This window comes from Spermophilus citellus (assembly GCF_964194105.1).
Source record: "Spermophilus citellus genome assembly, chromosome: 15".
NCBI lineage: Eukaryota > Metazoa > Chordata > Mammalia > Rodentia > Sciuridae > Spermophilus > Spermophilus citellus.
This window is the reverse complement of record NC_138195.1, coordinates 88,669,615-88,689,759: the sequence shown is the minus strand read 5'-3', so window position 1 is coordinate 88,689,759 and position 20,145 is coordinate 88,669,615. Positions and strand designations below refer to the sequence as shown.

The 20,145-nt window shown below is 47.7% G+C and overlaps 1 protein-coding gene across 28 annotated transcripts in view; it reads right to left on the bottom strand.

Annotated features, from left to right (window-relative positions):
* Positions 1-18,125, bottom strand: part of TACC2 (transforming acidic coiled-coil containing protein 2) — a 197,624-nt gene extending 179,499 nt beyond the window's left edge. For 18 of the 28 annotated variants that reach the window (XM_081268740.1, XM_081268744.1, XM_081268754.1 and 15 more), the window contains exon 1: positions 17,995-18,124. The gene's annotated coding sequence lies outside the window, so the exon portion shown is untranslated. Of the gene's footprint in view, positions 1-763; positions 920-3,375; positions 4,025-17,994 lie in introns of those variants that run through there. The other 10 variants (XM_081268755.1, XM_081268758.1, XM_081268760.1 and 7 more) reach the window with 3 other exon arrangements.
* Between the last annotated feature and the right edge of the window lie 2,020 nt (positions 18,126-20,145).

Genomic DNA, 20,145 nt, shown 5'->3' with positions numbered 1-20,145 from the left:
AGACACAGTGGCGCATGCCACTGCAATTCTAGCAACTCGGGAGGCTGAGGCAGGAGGCTCATAAATTTGAGGTGGCCTCAGCAATCTAGCAAGGCCCTAAGCAATTTAGTGAGACCCTGTCTTAAAATGAAAGATAAAAGGGACTGGGGATGTAGCTCTGTGGTAAAGTATCTCTGGGTTCAATCCCCAGTAGCCCCCCCCAAAAAAAATAATAAAATTGGTCACTTCAGTGTATTTCTTCCATTCATTTGGAAGATGATTCTTCCAAATGTTGAGTGTTACTGTTATTAACTTCCCTGCATCCATCAAGTTGAACTGTCCAAAACGATAGTTTCATATAATCCAAAGTGATATTAATTTTGACATTGATTCACCAGATAAATTTAATAATTTTATTAAAAACTGGGTATTTGAACTAGGGTTTTTTTGTTTGTTTGTTTTTCCTTTTCTTTTTGGTACCAGGGATTGAACCCAGGGTCCCTCAACCACTGAACCACATCCCCAGTCCTTTTGTATTTTATTTAGAGAAAAGTTCTTGCTAAATTGCTGAGGCTGGCTTTGAACTCCCAATCCTCCTGCCTCAGCCTCCCCACAAGCTGGGATTATGAACTAGGTTTCTGAACAGAGTGGAAAGAATGGCGAACAACTGGTGAAGTGTAAACTTCAGATCCGCAGAGGGAAGGCCAGGCTGCATCTGGAATCTCTGCACCTAGCAGGGTTCCCAGCCAGGAAGGGGGTGGCAACGCTCTGCCTTCTCACTTACCTTTGGGGCCGGCCTGGAATGTGGACGCTGCCTCCAGAATCTGCTTTCCAGCACCTGGGCTTTCTTGTCTTCCGCTCAGGGGCCGAAGCCCTGAGCCACCTCAACCAGCCGGGCAAACAACCTGTCTCCACCCCTGCACCGGCACCAACCAGCTGAGCCTCCTACCTGGGCCTCGGCCCGGAGATTAGACAAGCCTTCCTGCCCACATGGAATCTGGCTTCGCAGCCCTTCCCTCCGGCCTTTCACACAGGATTTTCCCGGTTATTACATCAGCGGGGCTCCTTTCAGAAGAGGCTTATCTAACTAAAGCAGCCCCTGCATCTGATTGGCTGCACCCAACAGCGGGACGGTCCTGGCCCAGAACGACAGGCTGGCCCTTACGCTCTCGGCGGGATCGGCCTCTCTTTCTAGGAAGGAGTCAAAGGCTCAGCGGGCTTCTGGTGTGCACCTGGGGAAACTCCACTCGAGTTCCGCGGAGACCCTGGAAACTTGTGGAAAGGCGCTGACGCGGCAGCCTGGCACCTGTGGATGGGGAGGGTGGACCGTGTGCACCCAGGTGTGGCTGGAGTTTCTAGAGGGAAGCTGTAAAAGGCAGCAGGCAGCCCGCCCACTGGGACCTGGCACACCCACCCAAGACCCTCCCTGAACCCCCTGCCTGCTTCCCTGGATTCCTCCCCCCATTGCCCACTAGCCCCTCCTTTGCAGGAAAGCAGCCAGAAAGGAGGGGGGCGTGGCAGAGCTTTTCTTTTAAAGGAAAGTTCTGCAGAAGCCTGGACTTCGCCTCCAGGTAGGAGCACTCCAAGGGAAACAAATTTGCATTTTCAGGGAGCCTCCTTGGAGGTATTTGAGGCCCCACCAGGGAAAAGCTGAATGCAGGGGAGGAGCTTAGCACCCCCTGTGGATTGTGAAAGCTGAAGCTGTTCCTTTCAATAGACGAGTGGATTAGTGCAACCTTGCCTAGCCACACCTTGGAACACTACTAGACACAGAACACAGTGAGGTGTCGATCCAGGCTCCCTCTGATGAACCTACAAACCGTTATGTCCAGGAAAGATGCTCCATCTGAAGCCACAGGGTGCATGATTCTGTTCACATGCGACATTCAGAATAAGAAAATCTAGAGAGGAGAAACCAGAGTGGTCAGGGACAGAGAGAAGGAGAGTGACTGCCTAAGGGGTACCTGTGAAGGTCATGTTGTGCTGTGATGAAAGAACTAGTTGGAGAGGGCGGCTGCCCAGAGTTGCAAGGGCACTAAATGCCACTCAGTTGCTCACTTCAGAATGGCTGATTTCATGTTATGTAAATTTCATCTTGATTTTTAAAAGCATGTTTCACATCTTGGGGTTCTGCCTAAGATATTGTTTGGAAAAAGGATTCCACCACTAGACGAAAAAAGTTTGGAAAACATTTCTTCTGTGTTTATCAACATGAGGTTTCTGTATGGTTAAGGTTCGGAGGGATGAGAAAAAAGAATGTTTGCTTCCACCCCTAAAAATCACAAGAGAATTTTTCTAAATTAGAGAATCCAATGAAGCAAAAGATCTTGGGTGAGCCAGTTGGGAATGAAGAGGCAAGTCTTCAAGGGGACAAACAGGGACTAAAGAGAGAAAGCCCTGAAAAACAGAAGGGACAGATTGGGGGTTTGCTCCTGAAGAGGGTTTGGGGAAGGAGCTGGCCAGCCAGAGGCACACCTGGACTCACAAGGTGGGGCACACTCAGAAGGTGGGGCACACACAGGGTCCAGCCCTCAGGTGTGCATATTTTTGTGATGTCCATTTGCTCCACAGTCCACCCTGAAGGTTCTCATGGTCAGCTCTGCAGCCAGCACAAATCCCTCAAGTGGTTGGGGTTTATAGAGGCAGGAGGGCTGCGTTCCGGGACTGGGTCAGCTCTGGGATCCCTCCCGCATGCTGGCTTCCAGAACCTCCTCTGAGAGGCCTCTGCTCCTGACCAGCAGCATTCATTATCATTACTGTCACTGCCTCTGGGCTGTTCTTTTGTGAGCAGCCAGCATTTCTTGAGGATTCACATGCACCTGGTGCTGTGCTCCAGTTTACATGGAATCCTTGCAGCAAAGCAATGAGGGCAATGAGGTCAGACCTATCGTCACGCTCTAGCAGATGAGGGTCAGAACCAGATCGCGGCCAAAGAACACACATCCCACCAAGGGGGTGGGACCTTCTGTTCCTAGCCCCTACCCCTTTCTCCTATCACACGAGGGGTTGTTTCCCAGGTAAATGTGTCTCTGTGTGTGGTGTGTGGTGCTGGGGATTGAACCCAGGGCCTTATGTATGCAAGGCAAGCACTCTACCAACTGAGTTATATCCCCAGCCTTCCCAGGAAAATCTTGCTGCACACACAAGCTAGTCGCCCAGAGAAGGCATCTACCTCTGAGGATTCAAGTCAAAACCTTATTTATTGACATCCTGAGGGAAGACCTGCACTGAAAACGCACAGTAACCCAACTCATGGGCGGCCGCACACGGGCTGTTCTCTCAACCAGGCTGCTTGTTTATTGGCATGGAAAAAGGAATCTGGATGGCAAGCCGACCAGGACACCCAAGCTGCCAGAACTGCAGTTGATCCCCTAAACAGGATATACAGTTACTCACAGGATCCCGAGGAGGATGGTGGGTGTGGAATCAGAGATGGGTGTCAGGGGCAGGCAGAATCAGCTCTCAGCTAAGGTGCCTGAAGGCACCACCACCCTTCCATCACGATCTTGAGCACAAACAACTGAAATTCCTCTGGCCAGCTCAAACAGAAAAGAAGCTCAGGGGCGGAAATGGGGCAGTCGCTGTCGCTGAGGGAAGCCTGAAGAACCAGGCTCAGACCAGGCGGGGACAGAGGCCTCCGGGCAGCTGGATCCACTGCCAAGGCTGGGCCAACGAGGGGCCTGCCTGGGCAGCTCCCACTGCTGCCCCGGTGGCGGCTGCTGGGATCACTGGTGGTGCCTCCCACCCCTGGACACAGCGCTAGTGCCACCATGACTGCTGGACCCTGGGCATTGCCTTCAACCTCTGTCCTACTGTGTTGTCCCCCACTAGGCTCCAGAGACTGTCACTGCCAATGGGAAGAGCAAAGGAATACACAGACTTCTGGCTCCCGTGCAGGGCTGGGGCTGTGTCTTAGAGGGATATGCTGACCAGGCACAGGGGACAGGTCCAAATGCAGGGCATCAGAGATTCCTGAGTGCTCACCACCCCCTTTCCAATGGCGACTCGTGGACTGGACCCCAACATCAATCTCTGCCACGTGCCATGGTCTGCAGGTATCTCCACGGCAGACCTGCTCCCCCTCTATAAGCTGGCTTCCTCTGACCTCGACATCATGCAGCTGGCCAGCTCCCCACGTGGATGTGAGTCGGCTTGTCTATTTCTGGGACAGCCCACTGCAGTGGCTCTAGAGGGCTATGAGGAGAACCGGACCCCGTGGCCAGGTGGTGCAGTGTGAATGCCAACGCCTTCTCCCTTGGTGGACAAACTCTGCAAATAACTACACTTCTCTGTGTTCGGTTTTGTTATTTCTGAAATGGGAATCATAATAATCCCTACCTCACATGGCTACCGTGAGTTAATTTCTATAAAGTTCTTAGGCTAGATTCAGTGCTCAGTAAACTGTCGACTGTTACATTTTGACAATGGGTGTCTTTGGAGCCTCCAAGAGGTTAGTCTCTCCCTAAAACAAAGCTTCTGATGCTCTCTCTTTATTTTTGCAGTAAAATCCTGCATCCAGACACTAGTAATTAGAAATGGGTCTCATCTGCAATAAAAGCATAGCTGACTGATTTGTGCCCTGGCAGAAAAAAAAAAAAAGTTTGACTAAGAAAATTTATAGCATAGGCCCAAAGAGGGGAAAGTCTGTGGCTTCAGGAACTTTTTTGGGGGGGAGATGGAGTACTGGGGATTGAACTCAGGGGCACTTGACCACTGAGCCCCAGCCCCAGCCCTATTTTATATTTTATTTAGAGGCAGGGTCTTGCTGAGGCTGGCTTTGAACTCACGATCCTCTGATCCTCCTGCCTCAGCTTCTAGAGCCACTGGGATTACAGGTGTGCACCACCATGCCTGACTGGCTTTAGGAACTTATGACTGGACCTTTACACTGAAATACTTGCTCCCTCCAACACCTCCTCCTAGTCCAGTCCCCTCTGTGGTTTTGTTGGGTATCAGATGTTAACTTAGTTAGTCACTCTAAGTCCCTGGGGGGAAAATGACCCTTTAAAAAGAATCTAGGATATAGGCTTTTAATTAATTCAAGATGGTAAGCCACAAATAAGGATGGACTCCCCAAGATTTCTTCTACCTAGTTGTTCCCTGGACAGTGCCTGGACATTGCACCACTCTGGCCACGGGGTCCGGTTCTCCCCATAGCCCTCTATAGCCACTGCAGTGGGCTGTCCCCAGAAATAGACAAGCCAACTCACAGCCCTAAGGGCAGAGTAGCTCAGATCAGAAGTTCCAGACCAGAGTTCCAGTCAAATGGAACTCTTTCCTCCAATCAATTTTAAGTTAATCTTAATATAATTTAAAAATACAAATATAAAATGTATTTGTTCCATATTTTAGAAGACAGTTGTGGGCTGGGGCTGGGGCTCACTGGTAGAGCACTTGTCCAACATGATCAAGGCCCGGGTTTGGTCTTCAGCATGGCAAAAAAAAAAAAGTTGTTTGAGAGAAATTTTATTTATTTTCCACTGGTGTGTTGGTGTCACATCATCAAGACAGGTGTTTCTGACGTGGACTGGAGATGAGGTAGTGCAGGTGCCCTGCTGAGGGCCATTGCCAAATAGGAATGACGCATTGAAATTTCCTTGCCAGCGTACCCCATGTTAAATGGACTTGCTTTGGAAATTCGCTGTGACATTGCATGTGTGTTTGAGAAAGGTGACCCTGCTCAAGGACGAGGGTGGATCCAGGTTTAGGGTGTATCCTGCAGGTTTTAGGAAGTATCCCGGTTTAAGACAATTTGGGATTAGGGCGTTCCTGGTTTAAGACAATCTGGGTTTAAGGCAGTTCCAGGTTTAAGGTTATTGCTGCTGGGAATAGGGTGTATCCTGCTGCCTGAGTTCCCGTTGAGAAAGTATTTTGGGACGTGAATTGTGCGGCAGAACTTGGATTTCCCCAGAACGTGTGTAGAGGCCAGTGTGAGTTCGGGAATAAAGAATTGCTGTTTGAATCTACAAGGTGTGTGGTGGCTCGTGATTCTGTGCCCAGCCAAGACTGCGGCAGTGCCCCCTCATAGATGAAAAAACAGGCTGGGGTTGGGGGGTGGGTTGCAATTTGCCCGGTTACTGTCCCCCACACTGTCCTGTGAGAGCAGCCTAGTGATGATCTGTGGGGATTTATTGATATGTTAGGTAATCAATTATGGTTTCTATTTGATTTTTATTCTCTAAGAAAAAGAAATCCCTCCTCCATTTTGTTATGTGCTAAAAATGTGTCTGTTTCAAATTTTTTTTTTATTAGTTGCACATGACAATACAATGATCTTGACATATCATACATTTGAATCAAATGGGGTATAATTTCTCATTTTTCTGAGTGTACAAGGAAGGGCAGCAGAATAAAATAAATACTAGTATTGCTGTATGTATATACATGTCTGTATAACCAATGTGATTCTGCAACCTGTTTCAAAATTTGATAACTTCTGATATTTCTTCTGCATAGAATAATAGAGATCATTTAGTGTCAGGGGAAGAAACCTTGAAGGTCATCTCCTTCCAAACTTCCTTTCACAGAGGAGGAGCCCAGGATGAGAGGGTGGCAAGGACTCACCCAGCATCTCAGGGGCATGGGGATGGGCCAGAATTAGCTTCCACAGCTGGGCCTGTTCCAGCAGGCAGCCTCTCTGGCCCAGCCCCTGCAGCCCTAAGGGCAGAGCAGCTCAGATCAGAAGTATCTGTCCACTCCTGCCTTGGCCCCAGGGAGTGGGGCCAAGGTGCCATGTTGGGGGCAGGTTCCATTGCTACCCCTGGCCAGCCTCTCTGGGGCTGCTTGACCTACCCTACAACCCAAGCCAGCTGCGATTGCCACAGAGCCACCCCTTCCCAGCAGGCAGGAGACCTTGGCTTCTCCCTCTAGGGACCGGAGCTCAGCTCCCTACCTTGCAGGGTTGAGCAAGGAGCTACTTATAGCTCTGTTATCATGTTCCTGTTTTAATACAAACAAACAGCTGTAGCCTGGGGAAGAGATTTATTAAGAGCCTCTGGCTTGCTTTCTGCTCTGGCAAGAGACAGTCATAAGCACCAAAGACCTGGCTGCTCTTCGGGGTTTGAGTGAAGTGACAGCTCTTCCCTCATCCTCTCCCCTTGGCCTTCTGCTTTCTTCTCTCCCTCCATCTCTGAGGCCCCTAGACATTTTTGAAGTCCTGTTCTATGGAACATTTGGGCTGGGAAGACCTTAGAGACTCCCTGCTCTTAGGACCTGGTGGTCAGAGACCAGTCCGACGGACCACCCTCTGCTGGAAAGGGCTGGAGCCAGAGCCAGCCCCCCACAGACTTGCTCCCCACACAGGGCCTCAGTCCCCCCAGCCCCTGAAGGCCCTGAGGGGCTTCTCAGAGAACAGCTCCAATGAGAAGCAGGTGTCCTACCATGCTGAGGCCCTAAGCCACACACCAAAAGGCCTCAGGCCATTCCGTCTGCGTTGGTGAGGAGAGCTGGGCAGTTAGCTTTCTCAGCTCCCAACCTCCTACATGCCCTATGGTCACTTTGTCCGTCTTGCTTTGTTTCTGTCAGGAACTGGGCTAGGGTTGAAGCTGGAGGTTTAACTCATGTCTGGATCCATGGACTAGAGACCAGAGACTGAAGGAGCAAGCAAAGCCTGAAGGTAGAGAGGCCAGCAAGGATAAGCCCTGGGGATTCTGAGAAGCCTTGGGGAGGGCTTCAGGGAGAGGGAGACCCCAACTGATGTTTGGGTAATCATATTTACAAAGTTAAAACTACAAAAGCAAAGCTGGGATCATACATACATGCGTGCTCTTGTTGAACTTGCCTTTTTAAAAAATTTAACAGTAACATATCAAGAACATGTCCCATGACTGTCATATTTAATAGCTGCAGTGGGCACCAGTTGTCTCCCAGTTTTACAAATGTACGCCTTATGTTCTTATTAAGAGCCGTTTCTGTCTGGATGGTTGTGGGCATTGCAGGGTGAAGTGGGCAGGGTCACCCTAGCCTGCCATTGGTTAATGAAGCAGGAATTGAGAATGAGAAATGGACTCAGGGGCAAGCTCAGACTGGCAGGATCAGAAATGGGCAAGGACTGCGTTAGCACAAGCAGTTGGGGCAGGGAGCAGGCAGAGGGCTGGTGAACAGGCACACAGGGGGCTTGGGGGTCAGGGGGCAGAGAGGCCTCTGGTGGCAGAGTATCTCAGCTCAGAAGTCCTGTACTGCCTTTTAGTGGGAGACCTGAGCAACCAGGTCCTAGGAGGTTTGAGACAGGCCTCAAAGCTTAGCTCATCAGCTGGAATCTGGTTCTTTGCAGAAAGCCACTGCGTACCATCAGCAGTGTTGCTTGCTGAGTCGTAAGCCTCTAAAGTAGAACCTGGGATGGTGGTGGAGTCTCTAGGTCTACTTGAATACTTTCTGGTGGTAGGAAACTCACTACCTCCTGGTGAGGCAGGCATCCCATCTGGAGAGGGTTCTGTTGGATAACTTCAAAGCTTTTTCTAATGCTTCATACACTAGATCCTGGAGGCTGGGGGTATAGCTCAGTTGGTAGAGTGCTTGCCTTGCATGCACAAGGCCCTGGGTTCACACCCCAGCACCAAAACTAGAAAACAAACATATACACTAGATCCTACCTACGATTCTGTGTTATTCTCCCAGGCTCTGAACAATGATGATACCATCTGGGCATGTGCTGGGGAAATAGTCGGTGGTGAAGGTTGAAAACCAGCAAGGGACAATCTGCTTGCATTTATGATCCATAACCTTTGAATAGACACAGGCCCAACATGAATTTGCCTTGTTCTGGGACTATACCGAGTCAGCAGGATCCCTCCTCTTCATGGCTGATTAGTGGTGGCTGACAGCTAGCACCCCACAGCTGACCACAGACACATGAGGGTTCTCAGCTCAGACCAACAGAACCACCCAGAGGAGAGCTGAGCCCCGCTCAAAGTGCCAACCCACAGAATCCAAGCTAAGTATATGGTTCTTATTTTAAACCACCATGTTTTGGGGTAGTTTGTTATGCAGCAAAAGCTAACTGCTCAGAATTCCCTAGAGGGCCCATTTCACTTCCCTTCACACCAGGCCGCATCCAATGCTGGCTGGCCACCCGTAAGAGGGAGCAAAGGACGCCAAGTGAGGGGGACCGGAGAACCTGTCAACCCCCTCACCGCTGTTCCCATGGCAGTTGACAAGCAAGGCCCTTGGCTGATGGCACCAGTGTCATCTTAGCGTGTGCCAGACTGAAACCTCTGAGGACAGGTCCCTGAGCGTCTGTCTGGGAGAGCCAAATGTGTCCTAAGCCACGCAGAGCCCCTAGCCCCAAACCGAAATGTGAAACCACATCTTGATTTTCAGTAGAGGGCCTTTTTTTCTCCTGCTAAAACAGATACTCGATACCTTCAAGTATACAGTTCCCTTACTCACAGTTTCCACACCGCCCTTCTCTGCAGATGAGATTAGCAGAAACCATATTTCTTATGAAAACAAGCTGTTGTAACCCACAAAAAATCCAGACATTGATTAGAATCCTGAGGCTGAACTGTGCTGTCGTTTTTAGAAATCAAATACAGGATCAACATCATTGGGCACCGCGGGCTAAGCACAGGGTGGCGGCAGCATGGAGTGAGGGTGAGGCTGCTTCAGCACAGGTGACAAGTGGGCACCTGAGAGTGAGGGTCACAGCAGGGCCAGTGACTCCGGAGCCTGAGGCGCGGCTACCAATTAGACCACCCTAGAGCCAATCTGGGAAGCTGAAGGTATTTGCTCTCTACATGATGTCCTAGGACTCCACAAGTCCTAGGCTTTGGGTGTTTTTGCTAACTTTGGGTCATTTTATTGTTTAAAAAGGAAAAAAGTTTTAAAACCTCTAATCCTCTTATAAGTTTATTGTAAATTTATCCTTACAAGTGATGTTTAGCACCTGGATGGCCACCTTAAGTGACAGCTGCCATCTTAAGAAAAAACTTTCACTTTTCTGCTCAAGGGCATTTCTGAGAAGGGCTCCCCACTCCCTCATACCAACCCCACCCTTAACCACCCTATTAGGACCTGCCTGGCTCTAATCCCTGAGCCTCCCCATAAAAGTCCAGAGCCCCAAGCCTGTATTGCCTCTCGCCATCTGTGGAGAGATGGCCTTTATTTTCAGCTCTGACAACAAACTCTAGTCTCTGCCTAGTTTCCCATCTCCCGGTGCCTCACTTTCCTTTCAATACTGGTTATTATGTAATTTAAAAGTCCTAAATAAGCAGGACTTTTGTTAAACAGGACTTTGGCTAGTCTATACTTCACCCCAGGAAGAATAAGAACAACATCATTTTTTGGGGTGGCTGGGAAATAAACCTAGAAGTGCTTCACTACTGAGCCACACCCCCCGCCCTTTTCATTTTCTATTTTGTGACAGGCCTCTCCGAGTTGCTGAGCCTGGCCTTGAACTTGTGATCCTCCTGTCTCATCTTCCCGAGGCACTGGGGTGACAGGTGTGCACCACTGCACCCAGCAAGAACAATATCCATGTCATATTTGCATGTTTTCAAGTTAGCTGAATAATAGAGGCATCCTAATTATCCTTCTCTCGATATTTCCTCCCAACTTTTCTCCCAACGTGATATAAAACAATGAGAAAATAAATAGACACAAACTTTTTCATCATCATTAAATAAAAAGAGCAAAGTCAGAAAATCCCCCAGCACCATTCCTAATACCTGGCTCCCACCCATTGCAGATATTTGTAGGGAAAATGGGCGACCCAGCTCCTGGGAAGACTTGTGGAAAGGCAGAGGGAGCCGCTGCATGGAGTCCAGCTTGAAGGAGTTAGGGTCAGAACAAGCCCACCCTAAATCAGAAAAGCCCCCAAAAGGTGCCTGAGCAGGTTTGAGCAAGGCCTGGGCGGAAGGAATTCCACAGTACAGGGGAATTAAAGGGATAGGCACAACTCAAGGGCATGGTCTTCAAAATGTGTGGATTCTGAGGGAGAAAAAAGTCAAAAACCAGCAGAAGCACCCTAGAGCAGCAGGGTGTTCACTGGGGAAGGGGAAAAAAAAAAACAGAAAATTTAGTCCTTAACGAAGAAAGAAAGCCGTGAAGTGAAACTCTCCTGACGCGTGGGCACATGAACATAACCGCGGCTGCAAAGACAGAAGGAGCGCTATTGAACCAGGATCCCAGGAAACGTCCAGGGCTGCAGAAGTGGACCAGAGGAAGGCTGGCTATCGGCACAGAGAGGGAAGAGCATGTCACACACATCACCCAGGGAATCCTTCCTCACAGCCCTGTGCCCGCTGGAAAGCACAGCAAGATCTTAAGTCAGCTCTCCTGGCAGAATTCAGGATCCTCACGTGGGCACAGGGAAGCACCTTGAATCAGGAATTAAAGATGCACATAGAGATAGACCCCAATCAGGGAGGGATGAGAAGGTTGTTGGTGGAACTCTGGAAAGAAATAGGAGAAAAAGACAAACCTATCTCAGAGGTAAACCCATCACAAGGCACCCCGGGAGGAACGGACTCAAGTGGAAGTTTAATAAAAGGCACTGAATGTAATCAGGGAAGCGGGGAAGGGAACTAGAGACAACATTCCGAAGTAACTGGAAAGTATAAAAACAAGAGAGGCAGGAAAAGAAGGAATCAAGGAATCATATTCCCACTGTTGGAGAGCCTGAAGTGAAGACAAGGCAGCAGGATAGCTAGAGCGTCAACTGAAGGAACTTTCCAGAAATAGACAAATACAGCACCTGAATCTACCCAGTGAATCTCACTGGGTGCCTAGGGAAAGGAACCCAGGACAAGGAATTCTAAGACACATCCCAGCAAAAGAACTAGATTTCAAAGTTGGAAGATAAAAGATCTCTAGATAAATAGATCAAATAACTTACAAAGTTTTTTGATCTATTTATCTAGATATTTGGTATAACAAAGTTCAAACCCCAGTACCCCCAAAATAAAAATAAATAAAATAGATTGCTCATATGTAGATCATGGTTGAAACCAGTAATGGGTTCATGAGGATGTTTATAATATTCAAAAGAATCAAACTGGCATCATATTTTTTTAAAAATGCATGAAGTAAGATATCAGTGGAAACACTTTTAAGTTTTAAGGGAATGGGGGTGTAGCTCAGTGATCAAGTGCATGCCTAGCCCCAGAGAGGTCTGGGTTTAATCCCCAGGCTGCAAAACAAACAAACACAAACCTCTTTACATGGGTGCATTCCTGTAATTCCAGATGCCTGAAAGGTGAAGCAGGAGGATCACTAGTTAGAGGCCAGCCTGGGCAAACATAGCAACCCCATTCTCAACATACAAACAAAACCTGAAAATATCTAGTCGAGCTGTTCTTCATATATAAAATCTAGAGAAAACAATTTTCAACATAACTTGCTGAATTCTGCACCTATATGAAAAATCTACTAGATATATTTCATCCAATCAAGTGATGACTGCAAAATCTTTAGCAAAACGACTGATGTTGAGGATTTTTAAATATGTAAATACACAATTAAGACTAAATCAAAGATGAGAGGGGAAGGATGGAAGTTCAATGTACAAACATTATTTGGTATAACAAAGTTAAAAATGCATCCAGCCAGGCATGGTGGTGCATGCCTGTAACCCCAGCGACTCAGGAGGCTGAGGCAGGAGGATCACAAGTTAAAGCCTCAGTAACTTAGTGAGGCTGTAAACAACTCAGCAAGACCCTGTCTCTAAATAAAATACAAAAAAGGGCTGGGTGTGTGGCTCAGTGGTTGAGTACCTCTGGGTTCAAACCCCAGTACCCCCAAAATAAAAATAAATAAAATAGATTGCTCATATGTAGATCATGGTTGAAACCAGTAATGGGTACATGAGGATGTTTATAATATTCTCTCTACTTTTGTGTATGCTTGCAAAGTTCATAATGAAAATTTTAAGAAGAAAAGAAAGAGGGTAGAAGGGTGGAAAAGAAGTCCTTCCCTTGTTTGTGACGAGGACCCCCCGAGTCACTTCTGGCCATGTCAGTCTCTGGCCCATCAAAGTAGGATTTGGAATTAGGTCATCCCTTCCTAAGCAGACATCAAGACAATCTTTCAATGATTCAAGCTACTAAGTAAGATAGTTTTGTTTTTGTTTTAGTTGTAGATGGACACAATACTTTTATTTTGTTTATTTACTTTTATGTGGTGCTGAGGATGGAACCCAGTGTCCCACACGTGTTAGGCCAGTGTCTGCCACTGAGCCACAACCCCAGTCCCAAGTAAGCTAGTTTCGATTTGCATTTTACAAACTGAATTTACCTGTTGGGCATGAAACTTGGGGCCCAAGAGTCTCCAACAGATCACTCAAGTTCAAGTGTTGCCTCCCCAATTCTAGCTCCGCCCTTTCTTTCCATCCATGTTGGTTGGTTCCATGTTGGTTGGTGTGTTTGATCACTACTCCTCATTTCTAGAACTTGGGCCTAAGGGCTTATCTTGCCATATGTGAACATAGTTCCTAAAGGAAAACTCAATTCCAGACTGCTGGGATCTGTCCACCCAACAGAAATCTGGCAGTAAGGACTGGTCACCCCCAAGCTTTGTTCCTTCTCTGTCTAACTGCTTCTCCAAGGTTGGCATCTATTGATCAAGAGCACCAACTGAAATCTCTTTGTTTATGCTAAGTGAAGATAAGACATTTGCAAAATGTTGACATCCCTTGGGGCAGTAAAGCAAGCTGGCAATGGGAAGGCAGGGCACTCTGACAAATGTCGGGCAGTGAGCCTTCCACCGGGCAGTGCAGAGAATAATGTCACCAGGTGCTCTTCAGAGAACACATGAGATAATGATCTTGTGACAAATCAGTGTTCAAGGATTGCTTGTCTCATCTGTTTGCTATGAAATATGAGACACAAAATCACTGCGTCAGATTCTACCTAGAATCTCATTACCAGTTTCAGCAGAAGTCTAGTCCCAGGAACAGTTTTCCTAACAACCAAAAGTGAACACACAGCCATGTTTCTTAAGTTCCCAGAGATTTAACTGCAAAATTAAGTGCCCTCAAAATGGAAATCTTGGTCCCACTTAGAAATGGCCTACCCAGCTTCACAGACATCCTTACTTTTCAAAACTCATATATATATGAGCACACCCAGAAAGAAATGCAGATTTCATGGCCCAGTCTTGCAACTCAATAGTAAATAGCAAAGGAACCACTCTTAAAAGGGCCAGTCCTTGGTAGAGACCTGATATTTCTTTGGAGCCCCTGAATGCTGGGACACAAGCAGTATCAGTTGCTCCTGAACTTTGTGCAGACGTAGGTGGTTTGGCTCCAGAGAACTGACTCTCTTTGCTTGGACAACAGCAGCCGAGTTGCTAGGTTTAATCTTGCGGTTCTTTGGCACCAATTCTGGCACCGAGCTCTGCTGAGGCTGTTCCCTGACTTGAGTGCAGAGAGAATTTCCCCTTTTTAGGTCACAAACTCAGAGTCTTCACTCACCACAGCCACTCTCTCCACTGTGTCAATTTTAAACACCATTATTAATAACATCTCTGAAGCATTGGCAAGGGGCGACTGTTTTGTGTTTTTCCAGCTATACACAGGCAATTCAGCAGACAAAAACAGGAGCAAATTTGCCTCTGCAGACTAGGATAATCAAGCCACATTGTTCACCACCTCTTCTAAACACAGATGAATTAAGAACCCAAGGACGAGGGCACAGTGGATTGTCCAGTGACCCGCTAAGGATGCAGATGAGCCCACAAAGAGTGGTCTCCCTGTTACTCCTCACTGGGCAGCATCTAGTTACTCTCCTGCTGCCTCACCACCCCATGTCTTGGTCTCCATGCCCTACATTTGGGGTTGGGTTGGACCTCCTGTGCTGAAATGGACAAATATCTCCTGGGCTTGTAGGCTCTTTGGGGAATCGGAGCACTGGACCCTGGTCGGCATCAGAAGAAGTTTGGTCTCCTGCTGGCCAGTACACTTGCAGTCTGGGTGATTCTATTTTCTCTGGCGCTCTCCCTTCCCCAGTAGCCTTTAGGTGGCATGCTGTCCCCCACCTGGCCATGGGGCACATGCAGTTAGGGGCACCCACCACTGCAATCCAGCTTTCAGCTCTCTGCTCCCATAAAACCACATACTTGGGCAGCAATTTTTGAAGGCCTGCCTTGGTTCTTGACTCCAAAAACTGCTCATCCCTCACCCCTTCCACCTCCCCCCTCCCTCCATCACCCCCTGTTGACCGTGGCCTTGGCTTACCATGCAAACCACTCTGGAGACTGCTAATTGGACTAGGTCTGGATTCCGGCTTAAGCTAGGCTGATCAGATTTTCTCTCAATATTTGATAGAGATCCTGAAAGTCAATCAGGGAGGACCCTCCTCACAAAGCCATGCAGAATGGGGTGAAGATCGGTGGCAGAGAAGCCATGCATACTAAATTTAGGGGTGGACAGGACAAGGAGACCAGCAGAGGAGGCCAGTCCATCCTCAGATCAGAAGGAGGCAAGTGGCTGCTGGGAGCCAGGGCGAAAGAGCTGGTGTGGCCCAGGACTGCGCCTATTCAACAACTGTCCCCTCCCTTTTCTGAGTGGGGTTCTGTTTCTTGTGACCAAATTATCATTGAGTGAAACCACACTCAAAAGTTGTCCATGACTCTAGATCCTGGCTTTGTCTCCGTCCTTGTCCTCTCTCAGTCACTCAGCAGGATCCATCACTGTCATCCCACCCCTCCTCTAGTCCCCTCTGCTAAGGGCTTTCTGAACAAGGTGCCCCCCAGTCCTGCTCTCCCTCCTACTCCCATGGCTCCTCCCTCCCTCTCAAGGCAGCCACCTTCTGAGGTCAGGACTTGGTCTCCTAGCCTGCTCTTCTCCTTGGAACGTCCACAGGCTCTCACAGATCCTTACTGCTCTCCCAGGAGGGGACAGAAGTCCCTGTCCAGGAGATGGCTCTGCTTACAGGACTCACACAACTCGACCTCTTGAAATATAAACTGCCACTTTCCCCACAAGCCGACTCTTCTCTTTCCTTTCCCTTTGCTTTCTTTCTTTTCTTTTCTTTCTTTCTTTCTTTCTTTCTTTCTTTCTTTCTTTCTTTCTTTCTTTCTTTCTTTCTTTCTTTCTTTCTTTCTTTTTCTTTCCTTTGTGTGTGGGGTACCAGGGATTGACTTGAAAGGCACTCGACCACTGAGCCACATCCCCAGCCCTATTTTGTCTTTCATTTAGAGACAGGGGCTCACTGAGTTGCTTAGCGCCTCAGGCTGGCTTTGAACTCACAATCATCCTGCATCAGCCTATTGAGCCTCTGGAATTACAGGCATGCGCCTCTGTGCGCGGCTCTTTGCCTTTCCCATTTCTGTTTATAGGACCTGGACCTTTCAGTCCTATGGCCAGGCACCATCATGGTGATTCTATACCTCATGGTGGCTGCCTGTGTGGTATCTGCCTCCCACTGGACTAGGAGCTCCACGAGGGCAGAAGCTATGTCCATGTGGAGCATAAGCACCCCCTCTGTCCTGGGGCCTGGGACGTTAGGTGCATCATTTAGTGTTTCCCAATTAGGTAAAGTGATGGTTACCTGGGGTTCTCCTTAATTTTCTTTTCTTTTTTTTTTTTTTTTTTTTTTTTTGGTACATGGTTCGAACCCAGGGGCACTTGGCCACTGAGCCACACCCCAGCCCTATTTTGAATTTTATTTAGACACAGCATCTCACTGAGTTGCTCAGTGCCTTGCCATCGCTGATACTGGCTTTGAAGTTGCAATCCTCCTGTCTCAGCCTCCTGAGCTGCTGGGATTATAGGCGTGTACCACTGTGCCCAGCCTTGATTTTCCATCCACACTCCCCAAGCCCTTTAGATTCCTTGTTCTCAAAGTCTCTTTCATTGTCCCCTCCCTGGCCATCCCTTTGTTTGGGCCAGACCCCCATCTCCCCCTCAGAGTCACCCTGTGGAAGCAAGCTGCTCTCCCTGTACACAACATGGAGCTCAACAAATGGAATTCTGGGGAGGTAGCAGCAACAGTTTCTAGAATTTTCCAAGTTCTCTCAGATAAACAGAACCACTAGACAGAAAAACCTGAAAGTCTGTGCACAACATTTACCAAAAAAAAAAAACAGGTAAGAAGGTACCTCCTGAGCCTGCCCCTGCAGAGGAAGCTGAGGGAAGCAGGGAGCACTGTCAGCTAGAGACCTGAGAATAGGAGAACCCCGAAACAGCCGACAGGTGTTCACTGGAAGGGACTGTGGACTGATTTGGAAGCAGAAGCTGAGCTGGGAGCTTTAGCTCTGCACACACTGTGCTGATGTTACACAGCAGACTATAGTGATGTAAGTGGGCAGGCAATTTCAGTTCACGAACTTCTATTTTATGAGACATGGTAAAAAACAGAGTGAAGGTGCACACACACACACACACACACACCATGCATACACATGCTCCACTGTGTTTAACTGAACTGAGAGACTTTGTCCTGAAGCTCAGAATCCTGCATAATTTCAGCTTTGACCTGATGACTCAGTTATAGGACGCGGAGTCCGTTATAAACAGTCCTACTGAGATCACAAGGCAGCTCAAATTGGCAGCTACACCTCAGACACGGTTCTGAAAAGATGCCTGTGGGAGTCTAGAGAAATACATGTGCAAACAGCTCAAGATCAACACAATCATGTGTGTAAATATGAGTGCAAAGTCTTGGCCTATTAGGGTCTTAAAAACTCTCTTGAATTTTCATTTTGCAAAAATCACAAACACTTGAAAATACAACTGAGAATGAGCAGAATCATCACAGAGTCCAGATGAGATTTCAGTCATCATCCAGGCCAGCCCCTCATTTTACAATGAAGAGATCAAGGCTGAGATTAATGGGACCCTGTTCTGCTACTAATGTATTAGGAAAGAGCAACTAATAGTGTATTTGGGGGGAAAAAAAGTAGTTCATTTGGCTTAGGAGGTGATGAGGTGGTGGGAAGGAGAGAAGCACAGATGTGCCTTTAATTTCGCTTTACAAGGGAAAATAGAAAATGTGTGTGTCTTTCTACTCTCGGAGCCAACACAGTCTAAAGCCACACATTGCCCAAAGGAATGAAGCCATCAACCTGAGACCGACTTACCCAGTATCCTCTTAGCCCGGAGAGCGGCAAGCAGGAGAGGCCTCTGTCCTGAGGTCACCACTTTTCAGCACTGCCCTCTGCCCACTGTCCGCCTTCCCCAGGGTCACATGTGATTGTTCTATAAATGTGCATTGGCTTAAGGTTGGGAACACTGGCCTGCGAGGCAGTGGTGTGTAAGCAATGTGACCCAGGCTAGGCGGCAGCTTTCCGGAAGGCTCTGCGGCCTGCTGGGGGGGAGGCCTGCAGCAGGAGGCAGGCAGTGTGCAGGTACCACCAGCCCCAGCTCTCTGCTTTGCTCCCCCTGAGCGCATGGATGAGGAAGCCAGGATCAGCCACCTTGGGCTAGAATGCAATGTACTCGCAGCAGTTCTCTCTTGTGGCTGGGGCAAAGCAAAGCAGTCTTAAAAAAAAAAAAAAAGAAAAGAAAAGAAAAGGAAAAAAGAGAATTGAATTAAATTAAAAGTGCTTTGAGGGGTTGGGGATGTGGCTCAAGCGGTAGCGCGCTCGCCTCGCATGCGTGCGGCCCGGGTTCGATCCTCAGCACCACATACAAACAGAGATGTTGTGTCCGCCGAGAACTAGAAAATAAATATTAAAAATTCTCTCTCTCTCTCTCTCTCTCTCTCTCTCTCTCTCTCTCTCTCTCTCTCTCTCCCTCCCCTCTCTCACTCTCTCTTTAAAAAAAAATAAAAGTGCTTTGATCAAATGAGACAGGTAAGGCATTGTCATCTACAGTGGACCTCATAATATCAAATTGTTGTTTTTGACAATGTCAATATGTTTCCTTGCCAAAGGCACAGTGAGTAGATAGTGCTAGTCCAGTCCTGAATAGCAAGTTCCCCAAATTCCCTCAGTCTTCAGAGAATTAAAGGTGCGGCCATAGAAGCAACCATTAGAAAAGTTATGAGGTCTTCGTGTACCAACATGAAAACTCTCCAAAAGCAGGGCATGGTGACACACGCTCACCTGTAATCACAAGTTCAAGGCCAGCCTCAGCAATTTTAGGAAGGCTCTCAGCAACTTAGCAAGACCCTGTGTCAAAATAAAAAATACAAAGGGCTGGGGATGTGGCTCGGGGGTAAAGTGCTCCTGGGTTCAATCCGTGGTATCAACCAAACCAAACAAAAACACTCTAAAATATTCTCCAAGACATGTCATTAAGTGAAAAAAAACTAAGGCACAGGATAGTGTGTACAATATGCCATCATACTTTAAAAAAGGAGGGTATAAATTGATGTGCACATGCTTCCTTCCATTGGGTGTATAAGTCTATGATCTAAACCGTAAAATATACTGTCCTATGATATATAAAGGATCCTGGAAATTCCCTCAAGAAACTAGCGGCAGCCGAAGCGCTGGGGCAGGGAAAGAAGATCGCCTCCTTTCACATTTCCCTTTCTGGTCTAAGAATTTTATCACATGTAAATGTTAATAATTTTTCAAAGAAAATTTAAAAAGTAATCTCATTTTCATTAGATACATTCAGTTTTGAAAATGATTCCAATATTCAGAGTGTTGAAGTCAACCAACCATGACTTCATTTTTTTCCCCCATATTTAAGAGTTTGGGCTGAGTTATCTTCTTTAAGAGTTTTGCAATAATTAAAGCCCTGTGGTTCCAAAGGCCCTGAGACTGTTGAAGGAGGAGTCTGAAGACCACCCTTTTATTCCAGATTGCCTACCTTCTAGCAGTGATTTAGCATACCTGCTAAGCACCTCAAGTTCATGAGAATAAAGTGAGAATTACCCCACGCCCTGCCTACGTCACAGGCTCAAGATGAGCTGAACATGATGATGTTTATAAAAACCCTCTGAAAACAGAAAGTCTTTATCAACAAGAGAATCATGCAAGCCCTGCATGGTGGCACATGCCTGTAATCCCAGTGGCTCAGGAGACTGAGACAGGAGGATCGTGAGTTCAAAGCCAGCCTCAATAAAATCGAGGCACTAAGCAACTCAGTGAGACCCTGTCCCTAAATAAAATACAAAATAGGACTGGGATGTGGTTCAGTGGTTGAGTACCCCTGAGTTCAATCCCCAGCACCCCCTGCTCCCCTCCCAAAAGAGAGAGAGAGACAGAGAGAGAGAGAGAGAGAGAGAGAGAGAGAGAGAGAGAGAGAGAGACATGCAGAGTGATCCCAATTTGTAACTT